The sequence below is a fragment of the Podarcis bocagei genome, assembly GCF_964188305.1.
Source record: "Podarcis bocagei genome assembly, chromosome: 14".
NCBI lineage: Eukaryota > Metazoa > Chordata > Lepidosauria > Squamata > Lacertidae > Podarcis > Podarcis bocagei.
Genome location: NC_138139.1, coordinates 5,717,225 through 5,732,565, shown reverse-complemented (window position 1 = coordinate 5,732,565; position 15,341 = coordinate 5,717,225). Strand labels below are relative to the sequence as shown.

The 15,341-nt window shown below is 48.6% G+C and overlaps 1 protein-coding gene across 2 annotated transcripts in view; it reads right to left on the bottom strand.

The window, feature by feature from the left end:
• MYO1E (myosin IE) overlaps positions 1–15,341 on the bottom strand; it is a 109,564-nt gene that overhangs the window by 72,187 nt on the left and 22,036 nt on the right. The window lies entirely within an intron of this gene.

The following is a 15,341-nucleotide window of genomic DNA, read 5'->3' as shown; positions in this document are numbered from 1 at the left end:
GTGTACCAAAGGTGTGAGCTCTGCTCCTGACATGCTTGCCACTATTCAATCACAAGTTCTGGAAATGCAAAGACGGCTTTTCTACTCAACAATGGTATCACAGGATTTGTCAAACAGCTCTCCCCTTATAAATGCAGCAATGTAGGTTGGCTGGAAGAGATATCTAAAGATTTGTCCTTGCATATTCTTGCATGTGTTAACTCATCATGGTGATATTCAACCTCTGATTCCCAGGGACCTTTTTTTGAGAGGGGGGGGGGCTTTCCCACTTGCCTTTGATCATTGTACCCAGTCCTGAAAGTCAGGTTTTAATAAATATGGCTCTGAATAATGTGCACAACAGTAAAACGCGCAGACTATATTTTCTGGATTTAATGCTTGATTTATTATGTATATGTCTCCCATAAAGGTTTTGCCATAAACACATAAAAAAAGTTGTTCCAACATTTGTGACCAAAAGGTAAGAGGGGAAAAGTTACACATTTAGAGTCTTTGCACTGAGGAAGAGGAGGAGGAGGAGGAAGGCTCATACAAGCCCATCAAACAGTCACTGAAATCCAAATACCACACAAGTCTGAGGAATGAAGGTTACCCAGAAGGGGCTGTGGGAGGAGGGCACGTGAGCTGCATTGTGGCTTCCAGGATTTTCTGGCTGATGTTTATGCTCTCCAAGCCCTGCTCACATATGGGCAGGGCTTGAGGCAGCAGCATTTTGCCACTGGTCCCAAGGTTGTAATAAATCAAGGAATTAAAACATGCAGTAAAATGATAGAAACCACTAAAAGCATCAGCCAGCAGAAAGGTTTCAACTTGCCTCCTGCATGATAAATGGGCTGCTGTCTTCTTTACATACTAGGGAAGGACATTTCTCAAATGGGACGTGCCCTCCTTCAACTCCCTCTCCCCAGTCACTACTGCCCTAAACCCCCCACCCCAGCCAAGGGCATCTGGTGCAGGTTTGCATGGGAGGTTGTTTAAAGTCCCAAAAAAAGCCTGGACAGGGAGCCTGCAGCCCTCCATATGTTGTCAGACCCTAACCTGCATCAGTCCCAGCCAGCATGGCCCATGGTTAAGGCAGGGGGGGGCGTGGAGTGCAGCAACACCTGGAGGGCCCCCACAGCTTCCTCACCTTTGCTTCAGGAGATGTCCCTAGCTGTGGGCATAGCAGCTGTCTTGCATGCAAAAGGCCACAGGTTCAGTCCCCAGCAGAACCTCTAAGTAGGGCTGGGCATGTCCTCCACCTGAACCCTTCAGAGCTGCTGCAAGTCAGCATTGGCAGCACTGAGCTATGTAGACAAATGATCTGTATGGTGTTTAAATGTTAAAACAAGTACAGTGGTACCTCGGGTTACATACACTTCAGGTTACAGACTCCGCTAACCCAGAAATAGTGCTTCAGGTTAAGAACTTTGCTTCAGGGTGAGAACAGAAATCGTGCTCTGGCGGCGTGGTGGCGGCAGCAGCAGGAGACCCCAGTAGCTAAAGTGGTGCTTCAGGTTAAGAACAGTTTCAGGTTAAGAACAGACCTCCAGAACGAATTAAGTTCTTAACCCGAGGTACCACTGAACTTGAATTGAACCCATAAACACATGAGAAGCCAATGGTGATCTCCTTAAGGTAAAGGTAAAGGTACCCCTGCCCGAACGGGCCAGTCTTGACAGACTCTGGGGTTTGTGCGCCCATCTCACATCTATAGGCCGGGGGCCAGCGCTGTCCGGAGACACTTCCGGGTCACGTGGCCAGCGTGACAAAGCTGCATCTGGCGAGCCAGCGCAGCACACGGAACGCCGTTTACCTTCCCGCTGGTAAGCGGTACCTATTTATCTACTTGCACCCGGGGGTGCTTTCGAACTGCTAGGTTGGCAGGCGCTGGGACCGAGCAGCGGGAGCGCACCCCGCCGCGGGGATTCGAACCGCCGACCTTTCGATCGGCAAGCCCTAGGCGCTGAGGCTTTAACCCACAGCGCCACCCGCGTCCCGGTGATCTCCTTAGAACAGTGTTATTACCTGTAGAGAAACACAGGCACAACTGCTGTTTTCAGGAAGCACAAAACTCAGAGCTAGTTTATAAAGCACACCATTGCCAGGCCCTTTGATCCTTAAAGGAAGAACCAACACACTCCCCGCTCCCCACAATACAAACCAGGAACCAAAACACTGCCTGGAATAGAAACAGGAAAGTTATCAGAGTAGGCAAAAGCTGATCAGAACCACCACCACCCCATGATAAAAGGCAATTAACATGAAGAAGAATTAACTCCATGGAAGATTGTTTCCCAATAAACATTGAGAGACAGAAGTCAAATGAGAAGAGATGGCTTGGAAAGGATGTGTCCCAGACAAATTCAAGCCTGGGAAATCTGTCTTTTGCATGGGCAAGACTAAACAAGAGATTCTTTATTTTTAAAAAAGAAAACGGGAAAAGTTTACAGCCGTAAGTCCCTAAAAAACCTCATGCCAGCCTTTGTCAACCTGATGCCCTTCAGATGGAGTCCAGAACATCTGGAGGCACTGGATTGGTAAAGGCACCTTCACGCTGTTATTTACTGTACGAACACATAAACAGGATGCCTAGTGTTAGAAATCACTTTTGGGTAGTACAAGAACTTAGCAAAGGAGCTTGCACTATCCTACCAGTAATAAAAAAATTCCTTCCTGTAGCACCTTAAAGACCAACTAAGTTAGTTCTTGGTATAAGCTTTCGTGTGCATGCATACTTCTTCAGATACCTGAAGATATCTGAAGAAGTGTGCATGCACACGAAAGCTTATACCAAGAACTAACTTAGTTGGTCTTTAACGTGCTACAGGAAGGAATTTTTTTATTTTGACTATGGCAGACCAACACGGCTACCTATCTGTAACTGCTACCAGTAATAGTCTTTCCCATTTGAATTCCAAACTCAACCTGCAGCCTAAGCAGGAGATGGAGAGAGCTAGAAACTTCATGGTCTAAAGGGAGTTTCCTCAGAATAGAGTGGGTGAAAAGGAGGGGTGAAAAACTATGATGGAAAAGGCTTGTCTCAATATAGAAACCTAATTCAAGCCAATGGCCCATCTAGTCCAGCGTCTTGTTCTCACAGTGGCCAATCATATGCTGTGGAAAACTGCCAAGGTCAACTGATGGCACCCTCCACCATTGGTGAATATGTCCCATCTGGTACCACAAAGGGACAGACTAATTGGGGCATTTCATCTCCTTCCAACTTCACTATTTCCATTTATTTTTTTACTCTCTGCACCCAACCAAGAATAATCCTTCACACATCTGATAAAGTGGACTCAAGTCCACAAAGGGTAAGTCATTAAGATGCCACAAAACTGTTGCAAATTGTTTTACTGAATTTCAAAATATTAACAAATACAAACAGAAAAAAATATGTTTCTCAGGCATACAAAAACTAAAATAAATAAAGGTCATTAGGAACTAAGAGCTTATATATAAGGATAACATTCATCTATCACAGTAAACAATGGCTTATCTAGCCTCTCTTTGGTCTTGCACACCCCTTCCCTGTCTGCTTCTGCTTTGGCATATCCAGGTGGAGCTTGGAAACTTTTGCTTCCATTTTTTATTACCCATAGTTTGTTGTGTCATTTGAGTCCCAAAAATGGTGGTCTATCCTAACTACATCTTTTTAAAAAGTAACCTTCAAACCACAGCTATGAAGTTGACTTGTTTCAAGCAAACCATAGTTAAGACAGACCATAGTTTAGTGTTTGAATTAGTGCTAAACTGTGGCTAATCAAAAACGGACATGAAAGCTTTGAATCGCCTCTTTGTGGCACACATAATGGCAAGACTAGGTATGTTCCCTTCATTATAAAGCATGATTTCTCATGATGTCCAAACTCAGCTAGTATTTCAATAGTTTTTGACTCTTTCAGTGGGAGGGCTCAGTGAAAACTCAGTGACATAACAAGGTGCTAAGAGCAGAATTAAGACATAAGATTAGCACAGGAGTAGCCAATGAGACACTTCCCATCAGCCCCAGCCAACATGGCCAATGATCAAGGATTATGGGAGTAGTAGTCCAGCAATCACTGAAGGGCACCACATTAGCTAACTTGGAGCAGGAGAACTGAAGGGAGGAGAAGTTCAAACCTTAGAAGCTAAACTGGTAACCTTAACAATGTACAGCTTTAACCACTGCTTAAGATGTGGCCATGGACAGAGGGGGCAATACCAAGATAATGACTTACCAAATGCCTGGAGGGCAGGATCTAAAGCAACAAACTAAAAAGTCAGGCACCACCTGTATGCACTCCTCAAGGATGCAGCAGGATTTCCATCCTTGAAGGACTCCAAGAAACACCTATTAGAAGTGCTAATGTTAGGATGATGTCAACACAGACATTTAGAACTGCCTTCCCCAACCTATTGCCCTCCAGATTTTTTAGGCAACAACTCCCACCACCCCTGACCACATGCTGGCTGGGGCAATGGGAATTTGAGTCCAGCAACATCTAGAGGTTGCCATGTTGGAGAAGGCTGATATAAAGTATTATGTCCCCACAATACTGTGTATTTGGGAGTGGGAAGGAAAATCAGAAGGGCAGGGAGTTGCTTACAGCTGACAACTGCATTCATAGCTAAGCTGAAATCCAACATGAAATCCAGCCTCTCATCTACAGTTCAGCCTACGTCAGTTTTCACAGTCATGGAGAGCTGGTAGCAAAGAGGGCAGCAGGCACCAGCTGTATGTGTACATTTCCCCTGAGTTCTTTTGCTGCTTTACAGTTTAAAAATTTCCCTCTCTCATGCTATGACTCAAAACCAGAAGGATATAATTACTGCCGCAATGAGATACAAACAGTTCAGCTAGGTCTTTGCCTCACAGGAAGCCATCTGTGACCCACAAATATTATTTTGGTCAGAGGGTAAAGTGGGTCAGATCATAAGCCTCCAAGCAACTAGAACAAGAGAGAGAGAGAGAGAGAGAGAGAGAGAGAGAGAGAGAGAGAGAGAGATTGAGCTGACAATCGCAGTGCACACCCTTGATTCCTGCTTCCTCCACCCAACCCATTTGACATGCTTCTCTGAACTTTGGCTCCAGAGAATATTTGATCCCCTCTGTTTCTTTTGCAGTATTGTTTCTTCTCAAGCTTATATTTCCATAAACGGAAGCCAATTTGCATCCACCAAAGTTCATTCTGGCTTTCAGTTGCTGGTAGAAACGTATTTAAAACTACACATAGGCGCCGACTCCATGGGGCTTGAGGGGGCCCGAGCCCCCTCAAAAATTCGTTTGGGGGGTGGGGGGCTCCGCCCCCCCAATAATCTCCGGCGCCCCTCCAGCAGAGCGCCATCGCCGCCCCTCCCCCAGCCCAAAATGCACAGGGTCGGGCTGCATGCCTCCTGCCCTCCCTCCCGAGCAAAAGCTCCACCCAATTTCCTTTGGAGCTGATTAATAGGCGCAGCACGCTCTCCCCTATTCGCTCACGAGGAGGCGGCGCCACTTTATTTGCATATTCATGAGCTTATTTATTATTCATGAGCTTTCCCGGGGGCCCCCCCAATATTTTTTATAAGTCCGCGTCCCTGAAACTACAAGATAATGCTGGAATAAAGACACATTCTTCCTGGATCTGCAGCTCTCTGAGGAAAGTACAGCTTAAACTGTGGCAGCAGAGCAGAGAGCCCAGAGCAAATTTCAGCAGTGCATAAGACATGCAGAATCAGGCTTCAATTCCTAGTTACAGGACCCAGATATTTTAGCGGCAAATGTTTGCACTGGCTACACGTCTCGGTGTTGGCCCCCCTAGTATCTTCCACGTATTTTGGACTACTTTTCTGTGGTTGTTGTAGTTCAAAACATCTGGAGGGCACCAGAGTGGATGAGGCTGGGCTATGTGATACTGAGTCCAATTTTACACACAATTTTACACTAATTTTTTCTATTTGCATGAAGCTTCATTTGAGATAGATAACGCTCTGTGAATTGCTGCAGAAGAGGAATATCCAATAAAAATAAGTTGTGTAGATGGAAAGTTGATTGGCAGATGAATAAGAAGAGCCAACATGAAATCTCTTCTACACCAAGAACACCTTTGGTTGTTTGAACAAAATCTTCTCATACTACCACCAAAACCAAACCAAAAGCAGCCATCCTGTACTGGTTTAACCAAACAAACCCCTGTGTTGCAAAGAGAACGTCAGCAATGTCTAGGCAAAACAATGGTCACCGGGTTACCTAGACATTGCTGACATCCTGTACTGGTGGCCTCAGATGGCTGGTGCCCATTTTCCTCCCCAACATTTTATGTTACAAAAGGGAGTTTGGATCCTGCTAAGGCAAGCCATAGCAGTCTTTTTAAGTCAGGAAAACAAATATTTTGTCTAAACACAACTTTAGAACAAAAAGAAAGTGATCTGAAGATGTTGTGGTATTCAGTAGTTGATCTTATCCTCTTTGAAGTTGATGGAGTGACTTCCTTTTGTTGGGCAGAAGTTCCATTCAAGTCTCCTTGTCTGAGCTGGTCTCCTGAGGACAAAAAGAAGCCCTTCAGGATGAATAGCATCCTCATCCTCGTCAGGCACAAGGAGCTTGCTCACCTTCAAAGAAAATGAAGTCACCGTGTTTCTGGGGCTCATTTCCTCACAGTCACCAGCAGCTCTTTAAATAGAATTTGACATCAGAGAGGGAGGCCTCATCTGCACTATATGTTTAAAGCAGTATCATACCACTTTAAGCAGTCATGGCTTCCCCCAAAGAATCCTGGGCACTGCAGTTTGTTAAAGGTGATCTTTCATGGAACAAAACCATTGAAGAAGAGAATAGTGGTTACCCAGACTTCATTGCTGGTTGTGAAGGGCCTCCATAACAGTTCAAGCTTCAGGGCCCCCCAAATGTAGGTCTACCGCTGGATGGAGGTCAAGTCTCAGAGTGATGTTTGCCTGCAGAAAGCTATAGCCAGGACAGGATATCTACACAGAGGCTGACTAAACCAGAGACATCCATTTGCAGGTCACCATTCTAGACAGGTGAGGTTTTCAAAAGCAATTGCCAAAAGTTGCATTTCCACACTCATTAGGTGCATTCGTCATATACGCAGCTGCTAACCAGCCATCCTATTCCGAGGCAAAGGAAAAACCACACATAGGACTAGAACAAGGATAAACACCACAGGGTCCCAGAAAAGTCTGCTGGGTGGGATATCAAGCAAATCCCTTGTGAGATTTTGTATTCCAAAGAAATTCCCTAAAGAGGCCAAAATAAACAGACACTCTTCATATTGTGTCAGCTGGAAAAATAATCAGCACTTAAGATCACTCTTACAAAAGTGATTCATTGCGGGGAGGGGAGAGTTAATTTGCAGTAGGAAACATTCCATAAATATTTTGCCTATGCTTTGGAATATAGGCAACTGTTTCCCGAAAGCTATTCTCTACCAGATGTGGAGCTATTCTCTACCAGATGTGGAGCTATTCTCTACCAGATGTGGAGGGGTGCCCATTGCTGAGTGACTCCTCACAGCAAGAGCCTTTTCAAAATATTTCCTCAAGCAACACATAATTACCTGGGAGCTGTATGTGTTGAGAGGCGGTAGTGGCAGCGATTGCTGGATAGCACTGGGACTTGACTGTCCTACCTTGCAATATAGTTGTGCAAGGAAGAGCATAAGCAGGCTCTCCTAGCCCACCCCTGTCTTTTGGTTACATGAACAGAGCACAAGGCACACTGGGAAGGTCTCCTGCACAAGCCTCATTGAAATGAACACAAGATCTGCAAGAGCACAGCCATGTTCCAACAGAGTTGCCATAACTTGCCTCCACACAACTATCATGTCAAGTAGGTTGGGATGAAAATGTTTGCTCACAATCACCAGGGATCTCCAGAGAAAGGCAGGGTTTGGACATGGATCCAATGCATTTTAAAATCATATGCACACAGTCCAGGGAATTGGTCCCATGTGGTGGGAGGCAACAACCTGGGATAGCTCAGTTGGGAGAGCAAAAGGCTCTTAATTTCAGGGTCATCGGTTCAAGCCCTGTGTTGGGCAAAAAGATTCCTGCATTGCAGGGAGTTGGACTAGATGACCCTTGTGGTCCCTTCCAATTCTACAGTTTGATGACAAGGCTCTTCCTCCATGGGGAAGGGCTGCAGTTCCATAGCAGAACACCTGCTTTGTATGCAGAAGGTTCCAGGTACAGTCTTCAGCATCTCTAGGGAGAGCGGTATGAAAATCTTGCTGTCAGTCAATGTAGACAATACCAAGCTATGGGTTGACTTGTGCCTTTGTTTCTACATCATAAAAGAAACTCATAAGAATTTCAGCTTTTAGGGAGTATACTCCACTCCACCTGCTCTTCTTGAAAAAAGGAAAAGAAAAAAGGCAGACCCACAAAAGCAGTGCTTAAAAAAACCCCTCTTGTTTTCACTGCTTCTGCCAACTTGAAGACTTTTATTTCTGAACACAAGAGAAGAGAAAGAGTTCAGCACATAAACTGCGAAAACAAACTCGGGCATCTTGTCAGGGCCTCAGACGGGCTCAGCAACACACACACACACACACACACACACACACACATGCTAGAACCTCAAGTTCCTTCCCTGTCTGAATGACAGCAGCAGCTTTTCCTTTGGGGGTCTTGCCCTTGGCCTGGAGCAAGACCAAGAAGCACTCCGGGTGGTAACTTAGAAAGAAAGGGTGGCAATGTAGTAATTATGGCTCTGTCCACTGAGTCACTGCTGAGCCAGTGGCTCCACTTGAGAGTTCAGGTGGCATTAAGTGCTGGCAGTGTCACTTTTTCAGAGGTGACACAACAGGGAAGAGCCCAGATGTGGTAAAATTCAGAGTCGTGTGCAAAATTCTGCAGGATCCCTTAAACCCATAGTGCTGACTGAAAAACCAGCTATGCAATTATCTTCTTCCAAGCTAACATGCCCAACCAAACATTGCCTTCTCTCTCTCTCTCTTTTCCCTTTCAGCACCAAACCTGGATTAATTATTTGTTTTTAGAGCATGTGCCTTCATTCAACGCCCTCCTCTATGTCGCATAGCACTACACTGAATGGCAGGAAGGAGCTGCACAAACAAGAAGGCACCATGATAACCCCAACCCCACCCCATGCAGACTTCCATGTTTTGGACTACAATTCCCATCAGCCATAGGCCTCATGGCTGTATGATGGTGAGACTGACGGCAGTTGTAGACCAAAGCATCGGCAGGGCATCATGTCGGCGAAGGCTGCCCTGTGGTGCATGGTCCTACCAATCCACTCCTAGTCTTATCATATAGGAGTCCTCTTCATTTGCTCCCTGGCATTTCCATGGCCTGAAGCAATACTGGGCCAGATGCAAGTATTGGTGTGGCTCTGTCTAAGGCAGTTTCCCATGCTGCCTTCTCCAAAGACTATGAAGACTGCACTGCACTAGTATGGCATATTCACACTGCTCATCAGGCTCCAAAGAATCCAAATCCTGCAACCTGTCCAAATTATGCCTGCTGGGTGGGCCGTGGCCCAGTAAGAACATCCTGAGTATGGAGGTGCTGGACCTCCTGGTTGGCATCTACTCCAAGTGCAGCCATGACTCGCTGCTCCTGAGGGACAGGCTCATCTCTATGCCCATAAAAGTCCAATATCCAAATATAGCAAGAGAGAACTTCCCTTTTCCTCCCAGCACAATGCAACTGACCCATGAGAGTGTGCAAGGAGACCCTTAAAAGGGCATACCGTATTTTTCGCACGATTGGACGCACCGGACCATAGGACGCGCCTAGTTTTTTTGGGGGGAAATAAAGGAAAAAAATTTTCCCTTTATTTCCCCCCCAAAAGCAGGTCAGGGAAACCGAACCAGGTCGAGGAACAGCGGGATAGTGGCGCTGCGCCTCCCTGCTGTCCCCCGAGCTTGTGGGGCTGGCTGATGTCTGCCTAGCGCGCGGGGCGCTCTGCTTCAGGGCGCCCTACCCGCCGGGCGGCAGGCTGCTATCCGCAGCTTGGGGAGCCTTGTGGGGAACTGCTGCAGGGCTCCCCACGCTGCGGATGTATGCCTGGCGCGAGGGGCGCTCTGCTTCAGGGTGCCCCACCCGCCGGGCGGCAGGCTGCTATCCGCAGCGTGGGGAAGCTTGCGGGGAGCTCCTGCAAGGGTCCCCATGCTGCGGATGTGTTCCCAAAGCGCCGGGAGCTCTGCTTTCAGGGCGCCCGACGCTCCGGGAAGCAGGCTGCTATCCGCAGCCTAGACACGGCTAGCGGAGCGCTAATCCCGAAGCTTGGGGCGTGCGGAGCTCAGCGTGCCCCAAGCTTCTGGGCGCCGGCAAGGTCTCCGCTAGCCCTGGGAGAGCCCCGCGACGTCGCGGGGCTCTCCCAGGGCTAGCGGAGACCTTGCCAGCACCCAGAAGCTTGGGGCGCGCTCAGCTCCGCACGCCCCAAGCTTCGGGATTAGCGCAGTGGTCCGCTAGCCCTGGGAGAGCCGTGCGACGTCGCGGGGCTCTCCCAGGGCTAGCGGAGACCTTGCCAGCACCCAGAAGCTTGGGGCGCGCTCAGCTCCGCACGCCCCAAACTTCGGGATTAGCGCAGTGGTCCGCTAGCCCTGGGAGAGCCGCGCGACGTCGCGGGGCTCTCCCAGGGCTAGCGGAGACCTTGCCAGCACCCAGAAGCTTGGGGCGCGCTCAGCTCCGCACGCCCCAAGCTTCGGGATTAGCGCAGTGGTCCGCTAGCCCTGGGAGAGCCGTGCGACGTCGCGGGGCTCTCCCAGGGCTAGCGGAGACCTTGCCAGCACCCAGAAGCTTGGGGCGCGCTCAGCTCCGCACGCCCCAAACTTCGGGATTAGCGCAGTGGTCCGCTAGCCCTGGGAGAGCCGCGCGACGTCGCGGGGCTCTCCCAGGGCTAGCGGAGACCTTGCCAGCACCCAGAAGCTTGGGGCGCGCTCAGCTCCGCACGCCCCAAACTTCGGGATTAGCGCAGTGGTCCGCTAGCCCTGGGAGAGCCGCGCGACGTCGCGGGGCTCTCCCAGGGCTAGCGGAGACCTTGCCGGCACCCAGAAGCTTGGGGCGTGCTGAGCTCCACACGCCCCAAGCTTCGGGATTAGCGCAGTGGTCCGCTAGCCCTGGGAGAGCCGCGCGACGTCGCGGGGCTCTCCCAGGGCTAGCGGAGACCTTGCCGGCACCCAGAAGCTTGGGGCGTGCTGAGCTCCGCACGCCCCAAGCTTCGGGATTAGCGCAGTGGTCCGCTAGCCCTGGGAGAGCCGCGCGACGTCGCGGGGCTCTCCCAGGGCTAGCGGAGACCTTGCCGGCACCCAGAAGCTTGGGGCGCGCTCAGCTCCGCACGCCCCAAACTTCGGGATTAGCGCAGTGGTCCGCTAGCCCTGGGAGAGCCGCGCGACGTCGCGGGGCTCTCCCAGGGCTAGCGGAGACCTTGCCGGCACCCAGAAGCTTGGGGCGTGCTGAGCTCCGCACGCCCCAAGCTTCGGGATTAGCGCAGTGGTCCGCTAGCCCTGGGAGAGCCGCGCGACGTCGCGGGGCTCTCCCAGGGCTAGCGGAGACCTTGCCGGCACCCAGAAGCTTGGGGCGTGCTGAGCTCCGCACGCCCCAAGCTTCGGGATTAGCGCAGTGGTCCGCTAGCCCTGGGAGAGCCGCGCGACGTCGCGGGGCTCTCCCAGGGCTAGCGGAGACCTTGCCGGCACCCAGAAGCTTGGGGCGCGCTCAGCTCCGCACGCCCCAAACTTCGGGATTAGCGCAGTGGTCCGCTAGCCCTGGGAGAGCCGTGCGACGTCGCGGGGCTCTCCCAGGGCTAGCGGAGACCTTGCCGGCACCCAGAAGCTTGGGGCGTGCTGAGCTCCGCACGCCCCAAGCTTCGGGATTAATGCAGCGCTCCGCTAGCGGTGGGAGAGCTGGGTCTCCCTCTGCTAGCAGATAGCTTCCTGAAGCCTGGAGAGCGAGAGGAGTCGGTGCGCACCGACCCCTCTCACTCTCCAGGCTTCAGCGAAAGCCTGCATTCGCTCCATAGGACGCACACACATTTTCCCTTGCTTTTTAGGAGGGAAAAAGTGCGTCCTATGGTGCGAAAAATACGGTACTTGCTACCACTGGATTTGACCAGAAAGGCATTGTTGTCATGTCCTGTTGCAGTTGCTGCAGGGACTGCACCCCACAGTGAGTGGTGAGTAGGCAGCCTGCCTGCTGCTCTGGCAAACAGAGAGGCCAGCTTGCCTTTTGTTTTCTTCCTTGTTTGCACACCTGCATTTTCACAGCAATAGCAACAAAGCTCTGGGGATACTTTTTCATTCCATGACTTCACCTGCTAGAAGGAAATCCAGCAAACCTGCTTAAAAGGAAGTACGTTTAAAGCATTTGGCAAAGGAGAGCAAAGGGCCACTACAGCTGAATTTATTTTCCCAGCATTCAGCAAATCCACCTGAAAATATACATATAACGCCATCAACATACATGGAACTTTATGCAAAGTTCCATAATCAGACGAGTTGCTCTGCTGCCTGAAAAGGCTTCTGTTCTTTTCGTTTCTTTTTAAGTAACAGGAAAAATATTTATGAGTCTTGTCCGTTTCTTTGAGTATCGGAAGTCAAGCTATTTTTTTTTAAAAAAAAAACACTGGCACAAATGTGAACATAGCACTATCTCACTCTTCTTCACACACACCCCAATATCAATAGAGAAACATACCACATTAGTCCTTTATCCTCCATCCCTCAGTGCCTCCCTTCAAGTACAATATAGATTTGTACTTGAGGGAAACCACAGTATTTTTCGCTCCATAAGACGCACTTTCCCCCTCTTAAAATCTAAGGGGAAATGTCTGTCTGTCTTATGGAGCGAATGTGTGGTCCCTGGGGCTGGGGGGGACGGACGGACCCGGGCTTCCCCCGCCAGCCCTGACAACTCTGGGAGCAGCGGAAAGGCTGCCCCAGAAGCCAGAACAGCTAGAGAAAGCGCTGCGCAGCGCTCCCTCTAGCTGTTTTAGCTTCTGCAAAGCCTCCGCAGGGCAGTGGGGAGCCTTCATCCCACTGCCCTGGGGAGGCTTCACGCGGCTATGCCTGACTTTTGCGGGAGGTGGGGGAAGGGACAGAGTGAGGCTCACTCACTTCCCCCACCTCCCACAAAAGCCCCCAAGAGCTTCATTTTTTCTCTTGAATTCCCTCCCAAAAAAGTAGGTGCGCCCTATGGTCAGGTGCGCCTTATGGAGAGAAAAATACGGTATATTTTCTATACGCTTTCTTTTTTATTTATTGCATTTATAGCCCACTTTCCCACTAAACAGCTCAAGGTGGCACACATCATTCACCCCCTCTTCATTTAATCTCCACATCAACCCTGCGAGGAAGATTGAGGGTGAGAAGCCGTGACTGGCCCAAGGTCACAACCAGCGAGCTGAATGACTGAGTGGGGAGCTGAACCCGGGTCCTAGTCCAACACTCAAACCACTACACACAGCACTGATTTTAAATTGTTCCAGGGGAAAACTTTATTTACAACATATTGGTCTGACTTGGACATAGCAGTTAAAAATAAACTATGGTTTAACACGAACAAGCACTAGTGTGCTGACGCCCGCTGCAGTTCCAAACCAGAGGCTGTTGCAGGCCCAAACCATTGTGAATGAGCTAGTGCTCAAGGTTTGCTTCTCTCCAAAGTACAAATGGAAGGAAATATTTGTTCTTGGCTTATCCATAGTTTGTTTGCAGGAAACAAACCTCAAGCACTGGTTCAAAGGTAAGAGGAAGCCAGCCTCTGGTTTGTTTCCTCCCTGGGATAGCAAGAGCAGGTGCAGAGGAGGAGTGAAGCAAGGGCTTTGCTAACAAAGGGCACAAGCACTCTTTTTGATCAATTTGTTAACATTTGGAATAATTTCTGCACGTTTGGATTATGTGGTTTCACAAAATAGGACTACAGTGAAAAATAATAATAATATAGCATGCAAAACACGTTTACAAATGTGGAGGGAGACTTGTGTAAAAGTTTATTGCTTTTTAAAAAAAAGGCTTTATTAAGTTTTTACATCATATATAATGTACATAAATGTAAAACAAAACAATTAGAATAATAATAACAAAACAAATGAGTGTCGGCTATCAAAATTGTAAATCAATTATTGTTTTTTTAAAAACTTTCCGGTTAATGCAGAGATGAGTTATGTTTGATGCATGTTTTACTGTGTTTTTATATTTTGTTGGAAGCTACCCAGAGTGGCTGGGGCATCCCGGTCAGATAGGCAGGATCCTACTACTACTACTAATAGCAATAATTTTATCATTTATACCCCATCCATCTGGCTGGGTTGCCCCAGCCACTCTGGGTAGCTTCCAGCATATCTAAAAACATCAAGCATTAAAAACCTCCCAATACAGGGCTGCCTTCAGATGTCTCCTAAAAGTTGTGTAATTTTACTACTAATACTAATAATAACAATAATAATAATAATGCAAGCCCTTCTCTGGGACTCTGGGTAAGTGTGTGTTGAGGAGAGACCCCTCAAGTAGCCCCATCAAAACAACAGCTTCCTATTTTTTATTCAGTTTCACCTGGTGTCACAACTTTTTTTAAAAAAACCAAACAATGTATGCTTTTCACAGATCACATAGGTCGTCAGAATCAGTTTTACTAATGTTGAAACTTTCCTGCTGGTACTAATTAAATTCATCTTCAGCATTTCTTCTAAAGGAACAGAAGGAGTTGGTGAAGAAGGTTCAGACCATATGAAAAGAAGGAAGTTACTAATGGTGTTTTGGCAGAGGACCATCTTTGGTATTGCCTTCCCAAGTGACTTAACTGTTCCTGCATAACAAACACAATAGTTAGGCTACACCCAGAGCTGGCTGGACTGAATAAGTAACCCAAGCAGCGGTTTGGAAAGGAAATATGAAGGGGCACAGAGGATGCCATGCATAATGGGAGACGCACAGCTCAGAAATCCCTGGCAATGGAGGCTGGTGCAGAACTCTCCAGCTCAAACGCTTGCTTAAGGCTTCCCGGTGAACCAAGAAGAAATTTGTATGTAGGTGCCAGGCATGCATCCCTAGGAGAGAATCTCTTAAGGGGATAAAAGTCACAAACCTCTCCTTCTGCAACCGACTCATTGGGTGACAAACTGTTTTTTTCTGGGGGTACGCAGGGGTATGCATACCCCTAAATATTTTGTGAATCTAAGTTTGGTCTCATTGAGGGGCAGTATTTCAGTATGAGTAGGAAAATGAGAGTACCCCTAAACATTTTTTTAGGGGTGGGGGGGAAGCACTGAGGTGATGTTAAGCAAGTCTCATACCACAGCCTCATCTACAGGTCTGTATTATGAGAATAATGCCAATTTGCCTTACAAGGCTGCTGGGGCTGATGGGAAACTGGAGTAAAAAACATCTGGAAGGCACCAGATTGGCAAAGTCCAC